Below are 9,607 nucleotides of genomic sequence, written 5' to 3' on the forward strand. Positions count from 1 at the left end.
TAAAAATTCCCCCTCTATGAGAGCATCAAGAATGTTTCCACCTGCTCCTTTCTGGTAATTCTTCCTCTTGCCTCAGGCAGATTCTTCAAATGCTTTGAAGACTCAAGGGCAAAACCCTGGAGATCTCTGGAGCTCTTTCTCTGTGTGGCTCTCTCCTCTCTGGTACTCTGTGAATTCCATCCACCTTGGCTTCCCCAAATTCTCAGCTTACTCTGTCTTCTCAACTAAGGGAGACTGCAGAGCAGCCTGGAATCACTCTCTAGGGAATTACTGGAGAAACCATAGGACTCACGTTGTTTGTTTATCTTCTTTCAAGGATTACTATTCATCACTGCCCGTTGTCCAATGTTTGAAACCATTCATCATAAATTTTGACTAGTTTCTTATTTGTTTAAGGTAAGTGGGTAAATATGTTTCTGTTGCTCCATCAGGGCCAGGAACAGAAATCCTTTAAAAATAATTTTAACTTTAAAAAAAGGAATGAAAAAGATCAAATAAAATATATGACCACGCGGAAATGAAAAGTGAGCTGGCATAATTCATGAAAGGAATTAAGGATTTAAAATAAATAATTAGGGAAATGAAAGCCACATGTAAAACTACAAAAATATGAAAAGTACAGTAACATGGGGGACATGATTTGTAAAAATCCTATTAAAAACAAAACCAGAAAATGACAGAAACCATTAGAAAGAGGATAATGCAGAAATTAAACAGTAGCTCCAACATATGCATTATTGGTATTCTTGGATTAAGGGAACAAAACAAATGAAACAGAATATTTCAAAATTATAAAAGTAGAAAGCTTTTCTAAAATAAATGAAAATTTTAATTTACTGATTCAACCTGTACAGTATTTCCCAGAAAAACAATTATGCAGAATGATCGACCCAAATGTGTACTCTTTAAAAAACTCACTAAACAGGTAACTTTTGGACAGAAAAATTAAGTCACCTGCTAGGGCTGAGAGAAAAAAAAATGTGGGTTTAATCAGACCTCCTACTTCTCCATAGCAACACTTAATGGCAGAGGAAGGTGGAGAAATGTTTCCAGAATGCTGAAAACAAGAAAAAAAAGATTGAGCCAAAAATATTGTGCCCAGCCCATTTGTTTTATGTTTATGGCAACAGAAAGGCATTCTCAATTTTGTACATATTCTGGGAACAATGAGGCTTTAATGCGTCCGCCTTAAAAAAAAAAAAAATCCAACAAAAAAAGAACTGCTTGATAAAAAATGTATCCCAAAAAACTAAACCGAGAGAAGGAACTCAAGGAAAGGGAACGCATATTTAAAAAGTACTGGTAATGAGTACTGAATACACTTAAATGTATAAAATAAATATTATCTTTATTATTTTAGGGAAAAAAATGAAAGTTTATAGACTTCGGCTACATAAAAGTTATTGTTAATTTTAAAAAGTGTTGGTGGAGAGTATACATTTGCTAATGTCCTTATCGTTCAGAAGAAGAGTCAAAGGTTACTGAAAAAAAATTGATGAATTAATAAAATAATTGCTTGATTCATTTAAAGAATTGATGATTGACATTAAAATTTACATTTGTAAGTAATTTCAAAATATCATTCAGACAGAAACCCAACATAGCTCACTAATGCTCTATGATCAACTGATGAGCTATAGCCCTTTATGGGTCATACCCAAGTAGGGACCGGAACCAGAGAGTCATTCAATACAATTAAACCATTAAAATTTGCAAAGTTAAAAGCTCTTCTGTAGCCTGTGAGGAAGAGTGAGGGAAGCTACTGTAACCAAAGCAGGAAGGTATGACTGAAAGGTTAAGCACATAAATCAAAGGAACAGAACAGATCATCTAGAAATAAACACTCATATACGCTCAACTGATTCTCAATAATGGTGCAAAGGTGATTCGGTAGAGAAAGGATAGTCTTTTCAACTAATAGTGCTGCAACAATTGGATATCCATATGCAAAAAAAAAAAAAAAAAAACGAGCACCCTCTATTCATACCTCACACCATAAACAAAAATTATCTTTAAACGGATTATGTGCTGAAATGTAAAACCTGAAATTATAAAACTTCTAGAAGAAAATATAGGAGAAAATGTGCATGGCCTTAAGTGAAGCAAAGATTTCTTACATATGATACCAAATGTACAATCCATAGAAAAAAATTCACAAATTGGACATTATCAAAATTATGAACTTATGCTATTAAAAAATACTGTAAGAATGAAAAGACATCTTTAAAAGGTCCTTTGGAATGGTATTTATAGTAAAGATGTCAAAGACACTAAGAAAGAAAAGTAGGGTTCGGCATCCCCCCAAATCTCTAATCTCCTAACACTTGCAGAGTGGGTTAGCCTACTAGCCGCCCTATATGCCCTATTTAGCCCACTTAGCTCAGACGAGAGGCCCCAACTGTGTGTTCATATAGCATCTTACGCATATCATTAACACAACTCTTACCAGTCTGTATGATCCGCTTCTATTCAAATCTATTAGTACTATTCCAGTTGCAAGAGACAGAAACCCAAACTTAAAATAAATTAATCAAAAGAGAAATTCTTGGCTATCGAAGTCCAGGGTGAGATCTAACTTCAATTAGTGCTGGTTTCAGGGACTCAGATGATGTCATCAGAACCTGGTCATTCTCCATCTCCTAGGACCCACCTAGGAGCTAGACTCCAAAATGATAACAACAAAAACAACAACAACAAAAACCTTCCCAGTTGAGTGTCATACAGCACTCACTGGGTAATTGCTTTATCTGTGTACAGCTTGTACTTGCAAGCTAATTATAAGGGCCTTGAAGGCAAAGACAACTTCTTTTGCGCCCTAATCATATCTAAGATTATGCTAGATGGTTATGAAGCAGACATTCTGTAAAGTCTGGTAGATCTGGGAAAGCTGTAAGCATCGTCCTTGTTGGCATCAAAAGGCTTTGGAAAAAATTCTGACATCCTTTTGGAAATCTGGGCTAGTGAAAGTAGAGTTGTATTCAAAATTTTTGAACAACTACACCCAAATGGTAATAATGAATAAGTTTGAGTTGGTAAAGAGAAAAGCCTCACACAATATTCCAAAGAGCTCTATTCTTGGCCCTATATTATTCAAAATTCTTTTGAATGTGGATAAAGACATATCTCTGCATCTGACAAAACTAGAATATGGCAAATTATAAAAATGTATTTTACAATGCTCTTGAATAGCATGGCCACCCAAACATTATCACTCATTCAATTTTGGTATTCTTCCAGTCTTCACATTATACGTATTTTCATGCATATATATTGTTGGCTTCCATTATTCCCCTAGCATAAACATTTTGGCTGCCAACTTGTCTAGACTTACATCCTTACAACTCCAAATCTGGTGGGAAGAAAAGCTTTTCTTTTCCAAGAACTCAAAAAAAAAAAAAAAAAAAAAATTCTGTTCTGATTTCCATTGAATAGAACCAGCTCCCATGCCTGTTCTTAAATACCATTCCCAGGTGTCAAGGGGACATGATACTCAAAATTGTTGGCCAAGCCTGAGATCCACACCCACCACTTGGGAGCTTAGCAGTGGTGTGAGCCACATGGGAGGCAATCAGGGACTCAGAACGGAGAGGGTTGTTTCCCGAGAAAATTTGATTACCGTTATAATAAGAAAGGGAAATGGCTGCTGGTCTGCTAAACTACAAACGAAATGAGGCAGGGTCTCTGCTCTCCAGGAGCTTCCAGCCCTACTCAGGAAGACTATGTCAACAGACATTTTCAATATAAGGTGGTAAATGTCGTGATAAAGGTTTGCAAGGTAGAAGGCAAGCAAATTCAAGCAGGGGGATATTTAAAGTGGATGACCAGCAAAGACCTATTGTACGGCACAGGGAACTCTCCTCAATATTATGCAACAACCTAAATGGGAAAGGAATTTGAAAAAGAATAGATACATGTATATGTAGAACCGAATCACTTTGCTGTGTACCTGAAACTAACACAACATTGTTAATCAACTATACTCCAATGTAAAATAAAAAGTTAAAAAAAAAAAGAACAAAAAAATTCAAGCAGGGGGGCCAGGGTTGTGGCTAAGGAAGTTTCCAAAAGGAAATGATGCCTGAGTCTAGAAAGATTCATAAGTCTTTTCAATGTAGAAGAGAGCTTGGGAGTGATGTAAAAATGTTTCCAGGCACCCTTTTTTGTTTTTGTTTTTTACTGAGGTATTGTTAATTTACAATATTATATTAATTTCCGGTGTAAGTGGCATTGTTGACTTATAAGACTTGATCCCCTTGAAGGTAGGAGTTATGTCTTATCTTTGCCTCGCCAGAATTCCACATGGTACCTGGCGTCTAGTGGATATTCTATACGTGTTTGATGAATTTGTTAATATTCCCTCATTATGTCTTCAACGAAAATTCTGCAGGAATTTGTAAAGTTGGTATTTAACCATATTATTCAGAGAAGAAAACTGAGAGAGATTAGATCATCAAAAATCACAGTGCCAACCAACGATGGCTCCAAGGTTACCCCCACAGAGGCAGGGACATATCCAAACCAAACTCCAGACATTTAGAGGAATACCACAAATCCCAGCCTTGCATTATTAGAGCAGTGAAGTGAGAAATAAAGTAAACATTTTAGTATGGTTGGCAGTTCTTATAAATCCCCAAACACCAAATTTTCTTCTGATTTCAGATGTCAAGTGATTAAAAACTTATTTTACAATGTTCTTGAATAAATAAGGGCTGAGAAAAAAATGGAGAGAGAAACGTGTTTGTTTGGGTGGGTTGCTAAGCAACACCACACATGCCAGAGGCTCCTTTTGGATTTCCTTTTGAAGGTGGAATCTGTGGGACCAATGGGTACTTCAGCTTGCGTCTGCTTCATCAGTTCAAACTGGAAAATAAAAGCAAAACAGGAAACAAACAGTTTAAATTAACAGTTTACTATTAAATTAGGCTAGACTGTTTTTAAAGTTGCCTTTTAAATGACTTCTCTGAGTGTCCTCAGTGGCACTAACACTAATAGGTGAGGTTTTTATAAGTGTGTCCCCAGAAGAATCAACCACACAGATGAAACAAAACCAAATAGTATCCAAGCTATATTATCTACCCCACACAGTATTTCAGGCCCTATAGATTACTGAAATTTGTAATATGGCAATAGGAGGTAGCAACCAGATGAAGAAAAATATGAGTTTGTGTATCTCACTTATTTAATAAGGGATAACTTCTTATGAGAAATAGAGTTTACGATGGGTACTAAAGGAAGGAATTCTGTGGGAAGGGAGAGAAATTTACAACCTCAGGGCCTGCTTGAGCAAAAGCTAGGCGCTCTGAAGGGGCAAAAAAAGTCAAGGTAAAAGCAGGAAAGAGAATATTGGTAAGCCAGAAAGAATGAATAAATATTTGAGCAGGAAATATATTGGACAGCTGGGGAAGGGTTTATGAAGACTAAGACTGAAATTAGTAGAGAAACTCCTACAATGTAGGATTTAAAGACACTGTGGATCAAACACTATCCAAGTCATATTACACAAATATTGCTGTGCATTTTAAAAAAGCATATTTCTTTCAATGATTTGTGATTTGAGTTTCAGGTAAGCACACATCTAAATCTGAACTATGTATGTGCGGACACATTTTCAATCAATCTGCATTCTTTGAGGGATGGGGTATAGTCTTAGAAAGAATATTTCAGATTTTGTTTTAAATAATTGACACTACAGAAAGGGGGCATGTTATTATCATTAATTACAGAATAAAGTCTGTACTCCTAACCATGCATCTGAGGCCTTCCATGATCTGGCCTGCCTACCTGTGCGTCCCACGCCAGCCAAGGCAAGGGCAGTCTCTCCTCTCAACCCCTCCCATGCTGAAAACCTTCTCTACTGACTTGACACTAAATTATATTCTCCCATCTATTGTTATTTACACTCAGTGTGTGTATCTCTCCCTTGAGATTATAACTCCCTGAAGGATGTGTCCAAATAGTATTTTGTTTTGTATATTCTGACTAAAATAATAATGTTATTTACTATGCATAGTAAATGCACAGAATTTGAACTGAATACGTAGATAGCACTTGAATGAATTTGTTTATTATTCCTTGATATTATTGTTTTTCCATTCAGTCTCCTCCTTATGTCTCTGGACTCTAGGCCTGCTAGCAGAAAACAGGAAGAACAAACAAGAAATGAATAAGCAGAAATCTATTGTCTTCTAAACCTTGAACTCTGAAAAAATCAAAATATCCTTGGGAGACAAATATCGCAAAACTAAAAACAGCATTTTGAGCAGGGAACGTAATAGCTTCAAGTGGGCATAAGCTGTTCCAAGGGTCCTTGGAGCCCGGAGGAGAAATGGTGGTATGCAAAAGTTCAAAAGACCTCTACATGAAGAATTAGGAACCCCTGTCATAGCCAGAGGTCTAGCTGTGTGCCTTAGAATGACTGTACCTGACTAGATTCATTCATTTCCCCAACCAATCCGCGGGGAATGCAAGCTCTTTAATGGCAGGGCTTTTCACTAGTGTCATTGCTTGCACTCTGTCCTGGCGTTGTGCCTGGCTCCTAGTAGGTGCTCAATAAATATTTGTTATAGAATCCTCTGTCTTGGTCATGGAGTGTCCATCCTCAAGAAGCTCACAGTCTGGTTAGGACAAAGACTTCCAAATATGCAATTATAATAGATGAAAATACTTATCCTAATTAAGCTACAAGAGCTCCTAATGCTAACACTTGAGCATTTACCACGTGCCAGGCAGTGTTCCCCATGCCTTACATGTATTAATGTACCTAATCTTCACAACAGCCCTGTGAGGTGAACACTATTATGATTTCCATCTTCCGGCACAACGAGGTAAAGCCACTTGCCCAAGGTCACACAGCTAGGAAGTGGCAGGGCAGGAACTGAACCAGGGTTCAGAAGTAGCACAGTGTAGGCACAAGACAAAGAGTTAGTCTGACTCAAGACCACTGAAGCTTCTTCTAGGCCTGGGACTGCAGAAGATGGTACCACTGGTGACAATGAAGCCCTAGGAATACGAGGGAAACGTTTCATGAAACCCCATCCATTTGGAACGCACTGGTGCTTCTCAAACTTAGGCTGCTCCAGAATCCTCAGAGAAGATTCAGAATTGCAGGCCTGAAATCCTGCAGTTTCTGAATCCATCAGGTTGGAGTGGGGACGTGGAATGTGGATTTTTAACAAGTGCCACACTGATGTTGAGAATCATGTTTTAAAAATACTAAACTTGGGGCTTCCCTGGTGACGCAGTGGTTGAGAATCTGCCTGCCAATGCAGGGGACACGGGTTCGAGCCCTGGTCTGGGAAGATCCCACATGCCGCGGAGCAACTAAGCCCGTGAGCCACAACTACTGAGCCTGCGCGTCTGGAGCCTGTGCTCCACAACAAGAGAGGCCGCGATAGTGAGAGGCCCGCGCACCGCGATGAAGAGTGGTCCCCGCTTGCCGCAACTAGAGAAAGCCCTCGCGCAGAAACGAAGACCCAACACAGCCATAAATAAATAAATAAATAAATAAATAAATAAATAAATAAATAAATAAATAAAAATAAAATACTAAACTAGACCTATTCTCCAGCAGAACACTTTGGCTGAGATTCTGCTCTTTTTTTTCAGGCCTGGCTCTCCTCTGGCCAGGTGTCTGTTGGCAATCCTCTGAAGATGCAATCTGGCAGTGCTCTGTTGGGGGACCCGGCATCTGTAGAGGTTCCTCAGACGGCAGACATCGCAGCTCTTACCCAGGACAGTTATTTCCCGTTTATTTGTCTGTCTCCTCTTGAGGGCAGGGGCTGTGTCATACCGTGCTCTACATGCCAGCTCCTAATTCAGTGTGCAGGAAATGTCTTCTGAAGGACACCTGATGGATTGCATGAGCCCTGCCCTTGAGAAGCTCATAGTTCTGTGAAGGACACAGATACCTGAATAGATACACTACAGGATTAGGTGGTAGGTGGCCGTGATTACCTAAATACGGGTAGCATGCTGTGAGGGCACAGGGAAGCAGCAAAGGGCGCTGTACAGGCGGGAAACCATGCTAGAAAAGCAGATTGGGAGCTGTAACGGGCTGAATTGTGTCCCCCTCAGAAGTTCACATGTTCAAGTCTAACGCCACCCCTCCAACCAGAGTACCTCAGAATGTGACTGTATTCGGAGACTGGGTCTTTCAAAAGGTAATTCAGTTAAAACGCGATCATTAGAGTAGGCCCTAGTCCAATCTGACGGGTGTCCTCAGAAGAAGAGGAAATTGAGGCATAGACACATACAGAAGGTCGACCATGTGAGGACACAGGGAGAAGACGGCCGCCTACAAGCCAAGGAGGGAGACCTCGGAAGAAACCAACCCTGCCAACACCTTGATCTTAGACTTCCAGCCTCTAGAACTGTGAGAAAATAAACGTCTGTCGTTCGAGACAACCCAGTCTGTGGTACTTTGTTACGACAGCCCTAGCAAAAAAAAAATATAGGAGCAGATTATGAAAATTTACCAAGCCAAACTACAGAAATTAAATTTTACCCTTTAAGCTGTCAGAAGCCTCCACGGGTGTCTGAACATCAGTGTGACACGAGCAGGTTTGGTTCCGAACACAATTTGGAAACAGCGGGTACCCGGAAGTGAAGAATGATGGTGGAGTTGACAGGTCCATTGTTCCAAGGCAGAATAAGACAAGCCGTTAAGGGCCCTGGACTGAATCATTGACGAGGGGAATGAAGAACAGAGGTCCTAATCAGAGAGACCTTTGTGGGGCTAAAAGTAACACAATTTGGGGGAAATGAGGCGTTGGAGGCGAAGCGCAGACAGCTGTGCTTATCATGAAGAAGTGTACTTTGGGGAGTGAGGATGCCTCAGATCTCAACCGGGGATACAGGAGGTGAAGCAGGCTTAAAAGCAGAAGGGAAAAGATAATAAACTTCCCTTGGGATGGGTGAGGTTCGAGACAACTGCAGAGCGTCGAGCTGGACGTGCTCTGGAGAGCGGGAATAAAGCTCTGGACCTGGAGCCTGAGGCGGGGTTCCGGGACTCACAGACGGTGCGGTGGTGGGAAGGGGGCGGTCGAGCTCTGCGGAGCGTCAGCGATCCAAGAGCCCCGCGGCCGAACCCTCGGGGTCCCCGCAACGCGTGGACAGAGGAGCCAACCAGAGAGTCAGGAAACCCTCCAAAACGCAGCAGGCTTGGGGCGGGGGGGTGAGCGCGCCCGAGGCCAAGGAAGTCAGCGCTAGGACTCTGTTGGGAGTTTGCTGGTAGTTTCCAGACGGAGGAAAGATTTTTGCTCCTGCTGCAGAGTGGCTCGGGCTGGGTCTCGCTTGCTCACGCCGTCGCATAAAGGGGTTTCCCTCTCTCCCTGGCCCGCGGTCAACCGAGGCAGAAGCGGCTGGCGGCTAGCAGGGACCCAAGCACTCTCTCGGGGTCGCGCACGCAGTGCCAGCTCCGGAAGCCCTTCCCCCCGGACGGAACGGGGGCGCCCGGGCTCCGGCTGCACTCGGGACACGGGCCCAGGCGCCGCTCGCCCAGCGCGCCGGCCGCGGGGGCGGCTGCCTCGCGCCTCCCCCTGCAGCGCGCCGCGGCCGCTGGGCGAGGCGAGGCGAGGCGAGGCAAGGCGGGGGGAGGCGGGCCGAGGGG

Source organism: Balaenoptera acutorostrata, chromosome 5 (genome assembly GCF_949987535.1).
Source record: "Balaenoptera acutorostrata chromosome 5, mBalAcu1.1, whole genome shotgun sequence".
NCBI classification, from domain to species: Eukaryota; Metazoa; Chordata; class Mammalia; order Artiodactyla; family Balaenopteridae; genus Balaenoptera; species Balaenoptera acutorostrata.